This window comes from Podarcis vaucheri (genome assembly GCF_965113315.1).
Source record: "Podarcis vaucheri genome assembly, chromosome: 5".
In the NCBI taxonomy this organism is placed as follows: domain Eukaryota; kingdom Metazoa; phylum Chordata; class Lepidosauria; order Squamata; family Lacertidae; genus Podarcis; species Podarcis vaucheri.
The window spans coordinates 105637944-105656729 of NC_138763.1; the positions used below are offsets into that span (position 1 = coordinate 105637944).

General features: G+C 46.3%; 1 protein-coding gene across 1 annotated transcript in view; it reads left to right on the forward strand.

Annotated features, from left to right (window-relative positions):
- CCDC91 (coiled-coil domain containing 91) overlaps positions 1 to 18464 on the forward strand; it is a 220280-nt gene extending 201816 nt beyond the window's left edge. The window contains exon 15 of the mRNA XM_082223140.1: positions 18342 to 18464. The gene's annotated coding sequence lies outside the window, so the exon portion shown is untranslated. The remainder of the gene's footprint in view (positions 1 to 18341) is intronic.
- Positions 18465 to 18786: the final 322 nt, after the last annotated feature.

Here is an 18786-nt window from a genome sequence, read left to right on the forward strand (position 1 = left end):
TGGGAGGCACCTAAAACTAAGAAAGATCTACAGAGGTTTTTAGGATTTGCTAATTTCTATCGTAAATTCATAGGTAATTACTCCAAAATCACAACGCCACTGACTGATTGTCTAAGAGGCAAGGGCCCATTCAGATGGTCTGAGGAAGCACAGAAGGCCTTTGATAAATTAAAGGCGGTGTTTGCTTCAGAAAAATATCTTATACACCTAGATCCAAGTAAACGTATGAAGGTAGAAACTGATGCCTCTGATAGGGCTATTGGGGCCATTCTGCTGCAACAGGACAAGGAAGGGGACTGGAGACCCTGTGCATTCTACTCTAGAAAATTAAATCAATCAGAACAAAACCACCATATTTGATAAGGAACTTTTAGCTGTGCATGCTGTCTTTAAAGTGTGGAGACATTTTTTGGAAGGGGCATCACATCAGGTGGTGGTACAAACAGATCATAAGAATTTAGAGTATTGGAGAACTGCTAGACAGCTAAACCAAAGGCAAATTAGGTGGGCGGAGTTTTTTGCTGGGTTTAATTTTAGGATTGAGTACATACCTGGCATCAAAATGTTCGTGCAGACGTGCTATCGCGCAAACCTGAGTATATGGAAGGGGAAGCACCTCCCAAGTTGCGAGAAATGCTGAGATCGGATCAGTGGGGGTGTGCAGCCGTAGTAGTGGACGGCAGGGAATTCCAGCAATTGACAGTAACAGATGAGTTTGCACAAAAGAAAATGGAGGAACTGAGAAAAGGTAGAGGGAAAGAGGAAGGTTTCAAGGAAAAAGGTGGATTGTTGTACAGGAGAGGGATGCTGTATGTACCTGCAGGTGAATTAAGAGGTAAAGTGTTGAGGCAACATCATGATAACCCGACTGCAGGACATTTTGGTAGAGAAAAAACCCTATATCAGATAACACAGCAGTTCTGGTGGCCAAAGTTGAGGGAGGAGGTAATGCAATATGTAAGAGGTTGTGAAGTATGTCAACGAGCTAAGGCACCTAGAGCAGCTCCCGCAGGGTTGTTGCAACCTATGCCCACGCCGGGAAGGCCTTGGGATGTGGTGTCTATGGATTTTATAACAGATCTACCATCATCGCATAGGCAAACAGTGATCTTTGTGGTGGTTGACATGCTAACCAAGATGGCGCATTTCATACCATGTGCCAAAATTCCGACCGCGCAGGAAACTGCAAAGATGTTTTTAGATAATATTTTTAGGTTGCATGGTATGCCATCACAAATCATTTCAAATAGAGGGGCCCAATTTACATCACAATTTTGGAGAAGGTTAATGCAGTTACTAGATGTGGAGCTAAGCCTCACGTCGGTGAGACAACCGCAAACCAATGGGGAAGCTGAAAGAACGAATGCAACACTACAACAATATCTGAGGTGTTATGCTGGTTGTCAGCAGAGCGGGTGGTTAGAGAATTTGAGTCTAGCAGAGTTTGCGTATAATAATGCACTGCATGTGTCTACGGGCAGAGCCCCATTTGTGGCAAACTATGGCTTGCACTCAAGGGCATTCCCAGGTCAAGAGTTAGCAGTACCAGCAGCAGAACAAATGATAGAGGAGTTGAGGTGCATTCATGAGATATTAAAAGAGGATTTGGAAGAGGCTAAAGAGGCTTACAAGAGAGCTGCAGACAAGCACCGGCGCGTTGGGGAAGAAATCCAAGTAGGGAGCTGGGTATGGCTGTCTACCAAGGGACTACCAATACGAGGGAGGTGTAAACAGCAAGAACCAAGGAGATTGGGACCTTTCCAAGTAAAGGCTCAAATTAACCCAGTTGCTTTCAAGCTTCATTTACCTGAAAATATGAGAATACACCCTGTATTTCATAGATCTTTATTGTCAGTGTTTGTACCAGCGCATAAGTATCAAATTTCAAGGGAACCACCTCCTTTTCCCACCATGATGGGGGAAGAGGAGGCTGAAGTGGAAGAGATATTAGACTCGAGACTAAGTAGGAGGAAATTACAGTATTTGGTTGCATGGAAAGGGTTAGATGAGTCTGAGAACTCATGGGAACCAACAGAAAAAATTAACGTTCCGGAATTGCAGAGAGAATTTCATAGAAAATATCCCCACAAGCCAAAACCCCATAACTGGCATCTTCAAGAAATTTTTGAAGAGACAGATAGCGAGGAAGAGGAGTTCATAGGGTTCGGTCCTTCAGAAACAGAGGAGAGCGAGGAGGAGGAAGGGGGGCTTAGGGGAGGGGGTGATGTCAGGGAAGAGTTAGAGTTAGGAGATTCCAGTTTCCCAGAGGGAGAAAGCATTCCCCAAGGGGGGAGGGAGAGCAGTGAATTGAAGAGAAGAGAGCAACAGGAACAACAGGGAGGGACCGGCTGTTCCCAGGAAAGGCAAGGGTTAAGTTCTAGCTCAGATTTGGAGGAGGGGAGATACAGGCCAGCTCTAGCCAGGAGGGTAGGAAAAAGAGCGGGAAAGCGAAGGGAAGGGCGCCTTCGCCATTTTGAGAGTGGCTGGTCAGGGAGAAGCAGAGCTCAGAAGGTAGCTGAAAGAAGTGACGCTGAGGAATAATATCTAGAATCATAGAATCCTAGAGTTGGAAGAGACCACAAGGGCCATCGAGTCCAACCCCCTGCCAAGCAGGAAACACCATCAGAGCACTCCTGACATATGGTTGTCAAGCCTCTGCTTAAAGACCTCCAAAGTAGGAGACTCCACCACACTCCTTGGCAGCAAATTCCACTGTCGAACAGCTCTTACTGTCAGGAAGTTCTTCCTAATGTTTAGGTGGAATCTTCTTTCTTGTAGTTTGGATCCATTGCTCCGTGTCCGCTTCTCTGGAGCAGCAGAAAACAACCTTTCTCCCTCCTCTATGTGACATCCTTTTATATATTTGAACATGGCTATCATATCACCCCTTAACCTCCTCTTCTCCAGGCTAAACATGCCCAGCTCCCTTAGCCGTTCCTCATAAGGCATCGTTTCCAGGCCTTTGACCATTTTGGTTGCCCTCCTCTGGACACGTTCCAGTTTGTCAGTGTCCTTCTTGAATTGTGGTGCCCAGAACTGGACACAGTACTCCAGGTGAGGTCTGACCAGAGCAGAATACAGTGGCACTATTACTTCCCTTGATCTAGATGCTATACTCCTATTGATGCAACCCAGAATTGCTTTGGCTTTTTTAGCTGCCGCGTCACACTGTTGGGTCATGTCAAGTTTGTAGTCAACCAAGACTCCTAGATCCTTTTCACATGTACTGCTCTCAAGCCAGGTGTCCCCCATCTTGTATTTGTGCCTCTCATTTTTTTTTGCCCAAGCGCAATACTTTGCATTTCTCCCTGTTAAAATTCATCTTGTTTGTTTTGGCCCAGTTCTCTAATCTGTCAAGGTCGTTTTGAAGTGTGATCCTGTCCTCTGGGGTGTTAGCCACCCCTCCCAGTTTGGTGTCATCTGTAAATTTGATCAGGATGCCCTTGAGTCCATCATCCAAGTCGTTGATAAAGATGTTGAATAAGACCGGGCCCAAGACAGAACCCTGTTGCACCCCACTAGTCACTCTTCTCCAGGATGAAGAGGAACCATTGATGAGCACCCTTTGGGTTCGGTCAGTCAGCCAGTTACAAATCCACTGAGTGGTAGCATAATCAAGACCGCATTTTACCAGCTTCTTTACAAGAATATCATGGGGCACCTTGTCAAATGCCTTGCTGAAATCAAGGTAGGCTACATCCACTGCGTTCCCTTCATCTACCAGGAACCGTTTATAAGATTGTTTTGTTAATACACAATAAAAAGTTATAAAAGAACAAGAAGCGTTTGTGTGGTGATCTGAAGAGGACAACGACCAGTCCTGACATTAGGCAACACTCTGCTGCTGTGACTCCACCCTGGGCGCCCGGGAAAGTTCATCCTTCACCGCCGAAGAAAGCCCTTCTTCAAAGAGCATTTAAATGAGTTCCGCCGATAGGTCCCACCCCAATTTTTGGATCAACATGGTAAACTCAGTCCAGTACTCACCAACAGATCGGCTCCCCTGTTTACACGCCATTAACTGTCTGCGTACCACTCCCTGCTCTATATCGCTGGAAAACATCATGTCCATGGCACGAAAAAACTTCATCGTGTCCTTTAGGATGTCATTATTCGCTGCCATCAGGGGCCTCACCCAGTCTTTCGCCCCCTTTTCGAGATGCCCAATCACAAATGCCACCCGTGATTCCTCGTCGGGAAAGTCATCAAACTGCAGATTAAGGGCATATTGCATCTCTGTCCTAAAGGCATGATAGTTCTTGGGCTCCCCCCCAAACTTCTGCACCAATCCTGGCACCTTTCTGGCGAGCGGGGTGGTTTTCCCCTTCTCTGCATCTTGAGCCCTCCTCTCCTCGAGCCTCGCCGTCTGCAGCGCTAGCTGGACCTCCAACACCCGGTACCTTTCTTCCAGGCTTGGACCCACTCCAGCTCCTGCTTCTCCGGTTCCGGCTGGGTTGCTCATGATGCCTTCTCCTGCACAAGCTGCTTACAGGGACTGTCGGAATGCTGTGATGGGATGATGAGCTGCTTGTGCGTAAAATCCAAGTCCCTCAGAGTTTGGTCAAGTCCGCAAACCTCTGTCTGTAACGGAGCCCCTTAAGCATGGCTCCGTCAGTCGCTGGCAGATTCCGACAGTGGTTGCTTTCGGAATCTCTTCCAACATAAAAGCTCCTTAACGGAAACACATCTTCTGGACTCTCTGCGTGACAGTTTCCGGTGAGGAGTGGGTGTCCCTACAGGAGGTCCTGAAACCTCCCCACTGTTTTCGCTGGACGTGTCTCTGAGCCATCCCTCCTGCTCACTTTCCCTCGGATCACCTCCTCTCCCCCTGCTGGTTCCCTCTTCAGCTGCTGAGTCTCTCCCAACCTGTGTGAGCCCTTCCACCTCCCGTCCTTCCGATGGCAGTTCCCTGACATCCACCTCCCCTCCAGGGCCCCCTTCACCCCCTCCCGCCCCCTCCTCTATGGGCGGTGAGGAGGCAAAACCCCGGAAAGAACTTCCTTCATCTTCCAACGTCTCGAACATTTCTCTCCACCTGTTGCGGTTCCTGGTCTCTAAGTACTCCTCCTCCTCAGAGTCCATTTCCCCTTCCCCCTCCGAGTCCGGGAATCCTTCCAACTCCTCCTCCTCGTCTGTGGTGCCAAAGTATTCGCTCCGGAACCTAGCCACAGGCTGAGGTTTCCCTGGGAACCTTTGATGGAACGTTTCTACTAAGACCTCGTCATTGATATCCTCTGCCATTACCCAAGTGTTTTCTGACTCCGGTTCCCCTTCCCACGCTACCAAATACTCCACCTGATCACCCTTCCACCTGGAGTCAAGGATTTCTGCCACATGGCTGCTGCATTCCCTTTCTTCTATGACCGGTCCCTGTGTGGACATCCCTTCTCGTCCCCCCTCATACAGTGACAGTAACGACCTGTGAAATACTGGGTGCAGTTTCATGTGGTTGGGTAACCGGAGCCTGAAAGCCACTGGGTTGACCTGTTGAATGACCTCAAAGGGACCCAATCTCCTGGGTCTTAATTTCTTACAACCCCCTTTGAACGGCAACCCTTGGGTTGACAGCCACACCTGATCTCCCACCCTTATGGTTTCACCTTCCCTTCGGTTCTTGTCTGCCTGCCTCTTGTATTCTTCCTTGGCCCTTTCTAAGTTGAGTTGGAGCTGACGATGGATTGCTTCCATTTCTTCTACAAAATGCTCGGCTGCCGGGATGCTCCATCTCTCCCCTCCTCCCCCTGGGAATGCCCTGGGATGACACCCATAATTAGCCAAGAAGGGGCTCATCCCTGTGGACACATTCTCTGCATTGTTGTAGGCAAATTCCGCCAGCGCTAACTTCTCTACCCAATCATTCTCTCTGTCATTGACATAACACCTCAGGTATTGCTGGAGGATACCGTTTGCTCTTTCCGCCTGCCCGTTGGTTTCAGGGTGCCGGGAAGTCGAAAAATTGACCTCTACTTGCAGTAAGCTCATGAGCTTCCTCCAGAACCTGGACGTAAATTGTTTCCCTCTGTCTGAGACCACCCTCAATGGGACTCCATGCAACCTAAAAATGTGTTCTACAAACAATTTCGCTGTCTCTTCCGCCGTGACTGCATGCGAGCAGGCTACAAAGTGGCACATCTTTGTTAGTAGGTCTACTACGACCATGATGGCTGTTTTCCCCTTGGACTTCGGCAGATCAGTCATAAAATCTATCGACACTGCCTCCCATGGTCGTTCTAGTGTGGGTAACGGTTCTAATAACCCCGCCGGCGCCCACCTCTCCCCTTTGGCTCGCTGGCATTGGTCACACCCTCTTACATACTCCTGTACATCTTCCCTCACCTTGGGCCACCAAAATTCCCTGGTGGCCAACCACATGGTTTTGTGTTGTCCAAAATGCCGTGGGGCTGTCATGCATGTGATGGCCTGGGATTCCGATTCAGAGGATGAAACAGAGGAATCCCAGCCTGCACAGGAGTCCCCGCCTCCAGGGCCGGCTGAACTGGGGCAACGCCTAGATGCTGAGGAGCCTGCACCTGTGGCAGTGCATCAGGAGCTGGCCCCAGGTGAAGCCCTTCTGGCCCCAGAGGGGCTTGATGACTCAGTGGCCACAGGTGAGCCTCCTCCAGGGCCCAGTAACCCTTCGGCCTCTCCTGATCTGCAGAGGCTTAGGGCAGAGAGGCGAAGGGAACTGGTTGCCCCCAGGGGGAGTGCTCGCCTTAAGGCCAGAGGAGGCGGGGCTCCTGGGGGTCGGGACCGCCCCTGACCTTAGAAGAGGATAAAAGCCCAGTCAGGCCAGCCCCAGGTTGCGGGAGCAACGTCGTTGTTGGCTACGGACCTTCCTGTGTTCTTGATCCCTGCTCGGCCTCCTGTTCCTGACTATCCGGTACTCCTGTCCCCTGCTCGGCTTCCTGTTCCTGACTATCCAGTACTCCTGTTCCCTGCTCGGCCTCCTGTTCCCGACCATCCGGCATTCCTGTTACCTGCTCAGCCTTCTGTTCCAGCGTTCCTGTTCCCCGCCCGGCTCTCTGCATCGGACCTCGCCCTTCTTCGTGTGGACTCTGCTACACTCACGGTACCTTACCCCCGGGGCCAGTACAATGCAACTGCTTGAGTACCCTCCCCCTCAATTCTCCTTCGGGTATATACAGTGCCCCTTTGTAATACAATGCTCCGTTTCTTTCCTCGAAAACCCCTGGTTCCTCTCCCTCACTCCTAAGACCTCTGAGCTTATTCTGGGCATATTCATCATTCTCTGTTTCCTCTACCAGTTCTCTTTGAGCCAGCGGTCCTCTGGGATGACATGTCTCTCTTCGGGTGCCCCCTCCCCCTCCAAATATTCAGGTTTGCGTGAGAGAGCATCCGCCCTAACGTTTTCTGGACCTGGCACGTAACAAATTTCAAAGTGGAATTTGGAGAACTCCTGGGCCCATCTCACTTGCCATTGGTTGAGCACTCGTGCCGTTCTCCAATACTCTAGGTTCTTGTGGTCAGTGCACACTTGCACCTTATGTTGTGCGCCAATTAATAAATGCCTCCATCTTCGGAACGCTTCGTGAATGGCGAGTAGTTCTCGGTCATACACCGTGTAGTTCCTCTCCGATTTGTTCAGCTTTCGCGAGAAAAAGGCACACGGTCTCCACTCTGACTCCTCCTTCCCTGGCTGCAGAAGCACCGCCCCGATCGCTCTGTCTGATGCGTCCGTTTCTACTCTCATCGGTTTTTGTAAATCCACATGCAGGAGCTGCTCTTCCGAAGCGAACGCTTTTTTCAGTTCCTCAAAAGCTCGCTCTGCCTCTGCCGTCCAAACAAATTTCTTCTTACTGCTGAGACAGTCAGTAATGGGAGCCGTCAAGTGGGCAAAATTTCTGATGAACTTCCGATAGAAGTTTCCAAATCCTAGAAATCTTTGCACATCCTTCTTTGTTTTGGGTGTTTTCCATTCCAGTACCGCTTGGACCTTGCCAGGATCCATAGCCAATCCCTTGTCTGACAAGCGGTACCCCAGGAATTCCACCTCCTTGGTATGAAACTGACACTTCTCCAGCTTCACCCACAGCTGATTAGCTTGCAGTCTGCCCAACACTTCCCTGACGTCTTTCACATGCTGCTCCTCATTCTCTGAATATACTAACACGTCATCTAAGAAGGGCACACAATTCTTGTAAAGCAAAGGCCCCAGGACGTGGTTCATAAATGATTGAAAGCACGCTGAGCCTGATTGTAGGCCGAAGGGCATAACGAGGTATTCAAATGCGCCTAAAGGGGTGAACATGGTGGTTTTCCATTCATCCCCCTTCCGTATTCGTATCAGGTTGTACGCCCCCCTCAGGTCCAGTTTAGTAAAAATCTTTCCCTTCCTGACCCTTGTCAAAATGTCATCAATTCTGGGCATAGGGAAAGTCACTGGTTCTGACACTGCATTTAAGGCCCGGAAGTCCACGACCAGCCTCGGTTTGTCCGTGGTTTTTTCCCCCACAAAAAACACTGGGCTGCCACCCACTGCTCTGGACTCTCTGATGAACCCTCTCTTCAGGTTCTTATCAATGAACTCCCTTAACTCCTGCATCTCTCTGTCTGACATGGCGTACAGCTTGCCTACAGGGAGCTGCGCCCCAGGGAGTAAATTGATTTGACAGTCAAAGGGTCTATGCGGGGGTAGTTTGTCTGCTTCCCTCTCGCTGAAGACGTTGCTCAGGTCGGCGTATTGTCGGGGCACCTTCCCCTTCTCCGTTACTTCCGTCCCTGCTAGAGTGGCTTTGGCCCCTCCTTGAGCCTCCCCCTCTTTGCAGTGTTCTAGACAATGTGCTGACCCAAAGGAGACCACTCTCTGATGCCAGCCCACTAGCGGATCATGTAATGCTAGCCAGCTCATTCCCAAAATAATGGGAGCTCCTCCCAAGGTAGCCACATTAAACGCTATTAGCTCAGTGTGTCTTGCTACCCTCATTATCATTGGGACGGTCTGCTGGCTGACTTCTCCTCCCAACAGCTCCCTTCCATCGATCGTGGTCACCTGCAAAGGGTTACTTAAAGGGATAGTCTGTATCTGGTGTTCAGCTGCAAACTCCTTACACATGAAATTACAGAAGCTGCCTGAGTCCAATAGCGCCTTTATCTTTAGTGGGTGTCCGTTTGGCAGCTCTAGTAACACCTCTATCACTAGGGCGGGTTTAGGAGGTTCCGGCGTGGGCACTTTCACTGCTCTTTGGCCTGGCTGCTGTGCCCCGACGGTGGCAGCCAGGCGTTGGCTTTTACTTGCTCCTGGACCTTTTCCTCCCTCTCCCCAATAGCTCCTGCCATTCCTTGCCATTCCTTTCTTTGGGGGCAGACTCTGGCAAAGTGACCTGGCTGTTGGCAGAGATAACATTTCTTGGCGCCCTTCCCCTCCTTCTTCCGCTCTTCACTGGGCTTTGAAACTGCGCGCGCGCTGTTCCAATTTCCATCGGCTCTCCTGGCGGGAACGGTGGCTCTGGAATCTCTGGAATGCGAAACTCCCTCCAACGTTCCCCCTTCCCTTCCCGCCTCTCCAAGGCTCTTGCCTCTTGGCGCGCTCCTATGGTCAGCGCTGATTTGGTCAGCTGGTCGATAGACTCCGCCCTGGGCGCCTGGGAAAGTTCATCCTTCACCGCCGAAGAAAGCCCTTCTTCAAAGAGCATTTAAATGAGTTCCGCCGATAGGTCCCACCCCAATTTTTGGATCAACATGGTAAACTCAGTCCAGTACTCACCAACAGATCGGCTCCCCTGTTTACACGCCATTAACTGTCTGCGTACCACTCCCTGCTCTATATCGCTGGAAAACATCATGTCCATGGCACGAAAAAACTTCATCGTGTCCTTTAGGATGTCATTATTCGCTGCCATCAGGGGCCTCACCCAGTCTTTCGCCCCCTTTTCGAGATGCCCAATCACAAATGCCACCCGTGATTCCTCGTCGGGAAAGTCATCAAACTGCAGATTAAGGGCATATTGCATCTCTGTCCTAAAGGCATGATAGTTCTTGGGCTCCCCCCCAAACTTCTGCACCAATCCTGGCACCTTTCTGGCGAGCGGGGTGGTTTTCCCCTTCTCTGCATCTTGAGCCCTCCTCTCCTCGAGCCTCGCCGTCTGCAGCGCTAGCTGGACCTCCAACACCCGGTACCTTTCTTCCAGGCTTGGACCCACTCCAGCTCCTGCTTCTCCGGTTCCGGCTGGGTTGCTCATGATGCCTTCTCCTGCACAAGCTGCTTACAGGGACTGTCGGAATGCTGTGATGGGATGATGAGCTGCTTGTGCGTAAAATCCAAGTCCCTCAGAGTTTGGTCAAGTCCGCAAACCTCTGTCTGTAACGGAGCCCCTTAAGCATGGCTCCGTCAGTCGCTGGCAGATTCCGACAGTGGTTGCTTTCGGAATCTCTTCCAACATAAAAGCTCCTTAACGGAAACATGTCTTCTGGACTCTCTGCGTGACAGTTTCCGTCGAGGAGTGGGTGTCCCTACAGGAGGTCCTGAAACCTCCCCACTGTTTTCGCTGGAAGTGTCTCTGAGCCATCCCTCCTGCTCACTTTCCCTCGGATCACCTCCTCTCCCCCTGCTGGTTCCCTCTTCAGCTGCTGAGTCTCTCCCAACCTGTGTGAGCCCTTCCACCTCCCGTCCTTCCGATGGCAGTTCCCTGACAGCTGCTATTAATTAGTGAGCAAAAGCTGAAGAATTCTTTAGATTAGAAGACCTAGAATGGACTGCATACTTGCAAAGAAGGAAAGATAGTAAGGGATCCAACACAGAAAGAGAGAACAAAAACAGAGTTGGGAAAACAGGCAAGAGGTTTGGAAGGGTCACAATTAAGATACTGTGTGCACAAGAAATAAAAAATATAAGATGATTTTATACTCATCAGGCTAAAATTATATTAATGTTAGTTAAATGGATTATAGCTGCCAGAGAGAGAAGATAAATTGAGAAAACGACCCCAAGCCTTAAAATCTTGGAGGACAACCACAGCTGAGGGGCAAAAGAGAAAGGAATCCAAACAGAAAAACGCCAGCTAAATAAGAACTCTTAAGACACATGAGTTAAATGTGTTGCCCAGAAAGAATGTCCTTACAAGCTATACCAAAATAGCAATCCTGTTTCACTGATTCAATCCATGCTTTTCTGGCAGTACAAAACATTCCACAAATCAAGTATAATTTAAGAACCTCTCTCATTTATGCTCTGCTAACACCAGCCCTAAAGGGGCCATTCCTCTACTGAGGATGACCATAACATCCACACCCACTTCCTCCACCACCATGAGAGCCCCAACAGACTTGCAAGTGGGAAAAGAGCAGATTTTAAGGCAATAGTTTCACGATAAAGAGCACTCTTCTGCTACAGTTGCCTTTGCTGGTGGATTTTCATCAAACATTCTACAAGAAAGGAGGCCACAACCAATGTTATCAAATGTTTTTGCTGCTTGACAAAAAGTGACTGATTTTCACATTAGAAATAAAATCAGCCTAAATGCTGAGGGGAAAATGCCATTAGGGAATTAATGGGGCCTGACCTTTTGCTACAAATACTCTTGACAAACTGTTTTTTTTATTCTTTATTAAACAGAAAGTTGATGATGTAGGTATATTAATATTCTTCCAATTTTATAAATAGAATGACCCAATATCACCATTCCAAGTTGGCAAATCTGTGTGTTTTTTGTGCATCCTCATAGCATAGTCAGCAAACAAAATCACTGTATACGTATAACTAGCTCTTAGGCTGCAAAACAATCATGGATCACAGTCTTGAAGCTCTTCAAGCACTGGATCACCCAGGATATGTCAGTAGTTCTCATGGGGCCATGGTCATTCCCCCTTTGGTTTCCTCAGACATAAGAATATAAGAGGACCCTGGTGGAACAGGCCAAAGGCTGATGTTCCAATACTGTTCTCACATGCAGAGCTAAGAAGCTAAGCCAGAATTCTTGGGATGGGTCCAACAAAAAATTGCTCAGGAAATTAAAACTCATGGTAGCGTCATGATTACAAAGTGGCTACATTAAAAATCATCCACAAAGAAAACATCAGAAGAAATTATACTGGACATTATTGGTGATTCTATTGACAAATCTACTCCAGAGAGTGGTACTTCTACTCTCTATCTACAGCACTTGTGTTATGAGCAACACAGGACTCCTACTTTTCCCCTTCTGCTTTTTAACATTTACACAAAACTGTTGCAGATCTGCAGTGATGTGCCAGCAATATGGCGATTCCAAAATGGAATATTTTTGATTAGGCCAATCAAAATACCACAAAATAGTGTAAAAACTTTGTGGCATTTTGGTGGGCATAATAAAGCTATTTCCCTAATTTGAATTTAATATATTTGCATTATTGTGAAGACACTCAGCCCTCTTCCACTTTTCACCACACAGTCCATGCCCTCTTCAACAGAAAAAAGGGTCTTGCCTTATGTACATGGCCTCAGTCATCCATAATGATACAGTATCTAAAAATGTCCTGGTGGTTCCTTTGCACAGTGGTACCTTGGTTTACAAACAGTCTGGTTTGCATATGTTTTGGATTACAAACATGTCAAACCCGGTTTGCAAATTTTTTTTGGATTACAACCCTTTTTTTTTGGATTACAAACAAAAATATTTTTGGAGGCCCCATTGGCAAAAGCGCACCTTGGGTTATAACCTGTTTGGGTTTACAAATGGACCTCCGGAACGGATTATGGTTTTAAACCAAGGTACCACTGTACAAGGAAGAAATTTCCAAGCTTGACCTTTACTACTTAACTTATTTGCACACGATTGCTATGGATAAAAGAGGAACTACAGCTGAGGGTGGAAGCAGTCAATGACATGAGCTTTAGAAAACCTAACTTTGTGGGCATGCTTGACCTGTGATCATATCTATTTTATAGAGAGCAATTTACATTCATGGCATCATTTTAAGTTGAGTAATTGTTAGCAATAAATGACACTTCCATATTTTTCCTGTCTTACAAACTGTCTCTCTTTTTTCAAAAAAGACAGTTTAATATGTTCCAATTTCACATTTGTTTACTTAATCTATAATTCTTCAAGTTTCTGACTTCCTTATAAAACCAGCATTTTTTACGTTCTTTCCATTGTCCTTCATGACTAATGTGGCACAAGAATTTTGTAAGAATAAACACTTGTGCTAATCCATTTTTCTCTTTCAGTGGTATTTTAAACAGTTTGACAGTTGGCTCTAGTAAAGGTAAAAAGTTTTTCTTAAAACTGGTTCTTAGCAAAGAGTTGTTGATGAATTGCTACATGCCTGAAGTTTGGCCTGTGATCTTAGTGTGCAAGACAAGCAACTAGAGTGTGATCCACTTTCTCTGATGTTTATAGATAACGCTTTTCACATTGTACTATTTTATCGTTAAGTGAATCATAGAATCATAGAATCATAGAGTTGGCAGCAAATCCCACTGTCGAACAGCTCTTACTGTCAGGAAGTTCTTCCTAATGTTTAGGTGGAATCTTCTTTCTTGTAGTTTGGATCCATTGCTCCGTGTCCGCTTCTCTGGAGCAGCAGAAAACAACCTTTCTCCCTCCTCTATGTGACATCCTTTTATATATTTGAACATGGCTATCATATCACCCCTTAACCTCCTCTTCTCCAGGCTAAACATGCCCAGCTCCCTTAGCCATTCCTCATAAGGCATCGTTTCCAGGCCTTTGACCATTTTGGTTGCCCTCCTCTGGACACGTTCCAGTTTGTCAGTGTCCTTCTTGAATTGTGGTGCCCAGAACTGGACACAGTACTCCAGGTGTGGTCTGACCAGAGCAGAATACAGTGGCACTATTACTTCCCTTGATCTAGATGCTATACTCCTATTGATGCAGCCCAGAATTGCATTGGCTTTTTTAGCTGCCGCGTCACACTGTTGGCTCATGTCAAGTTTGTGGTCAACCAAGACTCCTAGATCCTTTTCACGTGTACTGCTCTCAAGCCAGGTGTCACCCATCTTGTATTTGTGCCTCTCATTTTTTTTGCCCAAGTGCAATACTTTACATTTCTCCCTGTTAAAATTCATCTTGTTTGTTTTGGCCCAGTTCTCTAATCTGTCAAGGTCGTTTTGAAGTGTGATCCTGTCCTCTGGGGTGTTAGCCACCCCTCCCAGTTTGGTGTCATCTGCAAATTTGATCAGGATGCCCTTGAGTCCATCATCCAAGTCGTTGATAAAGATGTTGAATAAGACCGGGCCTAAGACAGAACCCTGTGGCACCCCACTAGTCACTCTTCTCCAGGATGAAGAGGAACCATTGATGAGCACCCTTTGGGTTCGGTCAGTCAGCCAGTTACAAATCCACTGAGTGGTAGCATAATCAAGACCGCATTTTACCAGCTTCTTTACAAGAATATCATGGGGCACCTTGTCAAATGCCTTGCTGAAATCAAGGTAGGCTACATCCACTGCGTTCCCTTCATCTACCAGGCTTGTAATTCTGTCAAAAAACGAGATCAGGTTAGTCTGACATGACTTATTTTTCAGAAATCCATGCTGACTATTGGTGATCACAGCATTCCTTTCTAGGTGCTCACAGACTGTTTGCTTAATGATCTGTTCCAGAATCTTCCCTGGTATTGATGTCAGACTGACTGGGCGGTAATTATTTGGGTCCTCTCTTTTCCCCTTTTTGAAAATAGGGACAACATTTGCCCTCCTCCAGTCTGCCGGGACTTCGCCTGTTCTCCAGGAATTCTCAAAGATGACTGCCAGTGGTTCTGAGATCACATCTGCCAGTTCTTTTAATACTCTTGGATGCAGTTCATCTGGCCTTGGAGACTTGAATACATCTAAACTAGCCAAATATTCTTGTACTATCTCCTTAGTTATTCTGGGCTGTGTTTCCTTTGCTGAATCATTTGCTCCAAATTCTTCAGGTCGGGCATTGTTTTCTTTATCGGAGAAGACTGAGGCAAAGAAGGCATTGAGGAGTTCAGCCCTTTCTGTGTCCCCTGTTTGCATTTCACCATCTTCTCCTCTGAGTGACCCCACTGTTTCTTTGTTCTTCCTTTTGCTACGAACATACCCATAAAAGCCTTTTTTGTTGCTTTTAACCTCTCTAGCAAGCCTGAGTTCATTCTGTGCTTTAGCTTTTCTGACTTTGTGTCTACACGTGCTGGCTATTTGTTTGAATTCCTCTTTGGTGGTTTCCCCCCTTTTCCATTTTTTGTACACATCCTTTTTTAATCTTAATTCAGTTAAAAGTTCTTTAGATAGCCACCCTGGCTTCTTTAGGCACCTTCCACGTTTCCGTCTCATTGGTATTGCCTGTCGTTGTGCTTTTACTATCTCCCTCTTAACAAACTCCCAGCCATCATGAACTCCCTTTCCTTTTAGTATTGCTGTCCATGGGATCTCACCCAGCACTTCCCTAAGTTTTATGAAGTCGGCTTTCTTAAAGTCAAGAAATTGAGTCCTAGTATGCTTGGCTGCTCCTTTCCGCTGTATAGTAAACTTCAGAAGAGCATGATCACTCGCGCCTAATGATCCTTCCACATCTACCCCACTAACCAGGTCATCAACATTGGTTAGGACCAGATCTAAAATGGCTGTTCCTCTTGTTGCTTCTCCCACTTTCTGGACAATGAAGTTGTCTGCAAGGCCAGTGAGGAATCTGTTTGACCTTATGCTCTTGGCTGAGTTTGATGTCCAACAAATATCCGGGTAATTGAAGTCCCCCATTACTACTATGTCCCTTCCTTTTGGTATTGTTTGCCCTCCCTCCTCCCTCCCCGGGCTTAGATGCTAGTTTCATTTAATCAAAAACACTTCAGTGTCTTCAGTTGCCAGCAAACAGCAGAGTTGGTTTCCTTTGGGCCCTATTTAGCTGCTGGCACACACAAGTGGGAGGAAAATTCTGATCAGTGTCTCCTGAGTTACAATGTGGGGTTTCTACTATTGAAAAAACACTGAATCCTTATCTTTGTAGGCACTTGGTTCACTCAACAGGTGAATAACATTTTGTGTCTGGTTCAGGGGTCAGCAACCTTTTTCATCCAGGGGCCGATCCACCATCCCTCAGACCATGTGGTGGGCTGGACTATATATTGGGGGGGGGGAGGAGAGATGAAGAAATTCTTATGCCCCACAAATGACCCAGAGATGCATTTTAAATAAAAGGACACATTCTACTCATGTAAAAACACGCTGGTTCCCGGACTGTCCGCAGGCCAGATTGAGAAGGCGATTGGGCCGTATCCAGCTCCCGGGTCTTAGGTTGCCTACCCCTGCTCTGGTTCAAAGAAATATATATGCAAAGTATGACTCTAAACGCTTCCTCGGTGATCCAAACGTAGAATAGAATCATAGAATCATAGAGTTGGAATAGACCACAAGGGCCATTGAGTCCAACCCCCTGCCAAGCAGGAAACACCATCAGAGCACTCCTGACATATGGTTGTCAAGCCTCTGCTTAAAGACCTCCAAAGTAGGAGACTCCACCACACTCCTTGGCAGCAAATTCCACTGTCAAACAGCTCTTACTGTCAGGAAGTTCTTCCTAATGTTTAGGTGGAATCTTCTTTCTTGTAGTTTGGATCCATTGCTCCGTGTCCGCTTCTCTGGAGCAGCAGAAAACAACCTTTCTCCCTCCTCTATGTGACATCCTTTTATATATTTGAACATGGCTATCATATCACCCCTTAACCTCCTCTTCTCCAGGCTAAACATGCCCAGCTCCCTTAGCCGTTCCTCATAAGGCATCGTTTCCAGGCCTTTGACCATTTTGGTTGCCCTCCTCTGGACACGTTCCAGTTTGTCAGTGTCCTTCTTGAACGTGTACCAGAAGGGCCAGACTGCAACTTCCACCAGCACTAACAACCCCCTCCTAGATTCTGATCGCAGAGTATAGACCATTTGTACTGGCACTGCAACCAGTGAGATCCACTTCTACGCATTTATTTGCTGCTTCAGCAGGTTGTGCTACTCGTTGAAGGAATGAAAGTATCTGAGCAAAGATGAGGATGATGATGCCACTTTCCTCACAAAAGTGACCCAAAGTAACTCAGAAAAACAGTATAAACACTAAAACCCATTATAACAAACATAACCCATAAAAGCCTAAATATCTATACAAACAAAACATAGGTTTTGCAGATCCCACCCAACTAAAAGAAGCCACAAATAACTATATACACAACCAAAAATTATTGCTAATACCACTAGCCAAAATGGCTGCATGAACAATGCTTTCCTAATGTTAATCATCTAGGAACCATCCAGCAAGTCACATGCTGAAAAGTCTCTGCTATGCTATTAATTGTGGACTAGAAAAAGTAAGGTGCAAATTTTGCTGGCCATCTTTAAAATTATGAAACATAATAAAATTATGCACACAGCTAGATGATTTAGAAGTGTTGTTTAATTAAGAAGAAGAAGAAGAAGAAGAAGAAGAAGAAGAAGAAGAAGAAGAAGTCTATGAGGCCTTAAACTTCAGTACAGACAGAGACTGGCCAAGAGACTTATTTCTGAAAGTTAAAATAGACAGAATTGCGGAAAACCCGAATAATAATTATTTTGTGTCTGGACATCAGACACAATAACATCAGTTATTTGAGACAGAATTATATTAAATATTTTTAATTTATTGAGACATAGAAGAAGTCAAGATGGCTGCCCTCATGTGATGACTGCCTTCAGGTTTATAATTTACTTTTGAGTAAATGATTAAAGACTTTTGGTCTTGTAGCCTAATTTTATTTATTTGCAATAAATTTCTGGGGACGAAAGAGTGATGTTAGAAATGACAATTGCAGATGGTTGTATGCATGAATCATTACAGTAATTGTGCTTGCAGCCAACTACACAGTGTCTGCAGATCAATCTATTAAACGCAAGCAGAATTAGGTCACCCCAAAGCATAATTGTATAGGCCTACTATACTGCATTGTATAGGCCTACTACACTAGAAAAGCTCTATCCAGTTTGTTGGACTTAGAAGACAAAGAAAGTATGTATTAAAGCAACTTGTTTAAATGTTACTTCTGTTGACGATTAACCATTATTACATTATGTTGGAATTTGGTTTACAGTCTTTCATTTGGCTCCTGAACTGTGTGTGTCATAAATGACTTCATTACAGCTGCTTCCAGCATGAGGCTCAGAAATGCTAATTAAAAGAACTTTAAAATAGATTTCTGACATCATCTGTGGTAAAGAGTGGATTCTTAACTAGTAGAGAACTGTTCCATATCAGACTGCATAAAATGAATTGGGTTTCCCACAACACACACACATGCACACTGCCATTGAAACAGCCTTTGCAACAGTCTAAATCTCTCAATTTTGTCTTTGGGAAATACTTTTGAAAAGAGTTGATGTGAATTACTGAAATTGTTTTCAGGGTTCAACTCTCTCCCCAGGCTCTCCAGAAGTCTGCTCTCTGAGGAGGCATGGGAGAGGGAACGCTCCTCATCTCTAGCATCCATCTCTATAAATGTATGCACATGAACACTAAAGCATGAGAGGGTGCTTTGCTTTTTAAAATAATTTTTAATAAGATTTTCACATTTTTATACACTTTATCTCTAACCATTCAAACATTGAATCGCAAGGACTTCCTTCTCTCCCTCCCATGGGTTCTTATATTAAAAGTTTAAGTTTTCTGCATCGTTTACTTTATCCAACTATTGTATATCCGGGTGGCGCTGTGGTCTAAACCACAGAGCCTAGGGCTTACCGATCGGAAGGTCGGCGGTTCGAATCCCCGCGACGAGGTGAGCTTCTGTTGCTCAGTCCCAGCTCCTGCCCACCTTGCAGTTCAAAAGCATGTCAAGTGCAAGTAGATA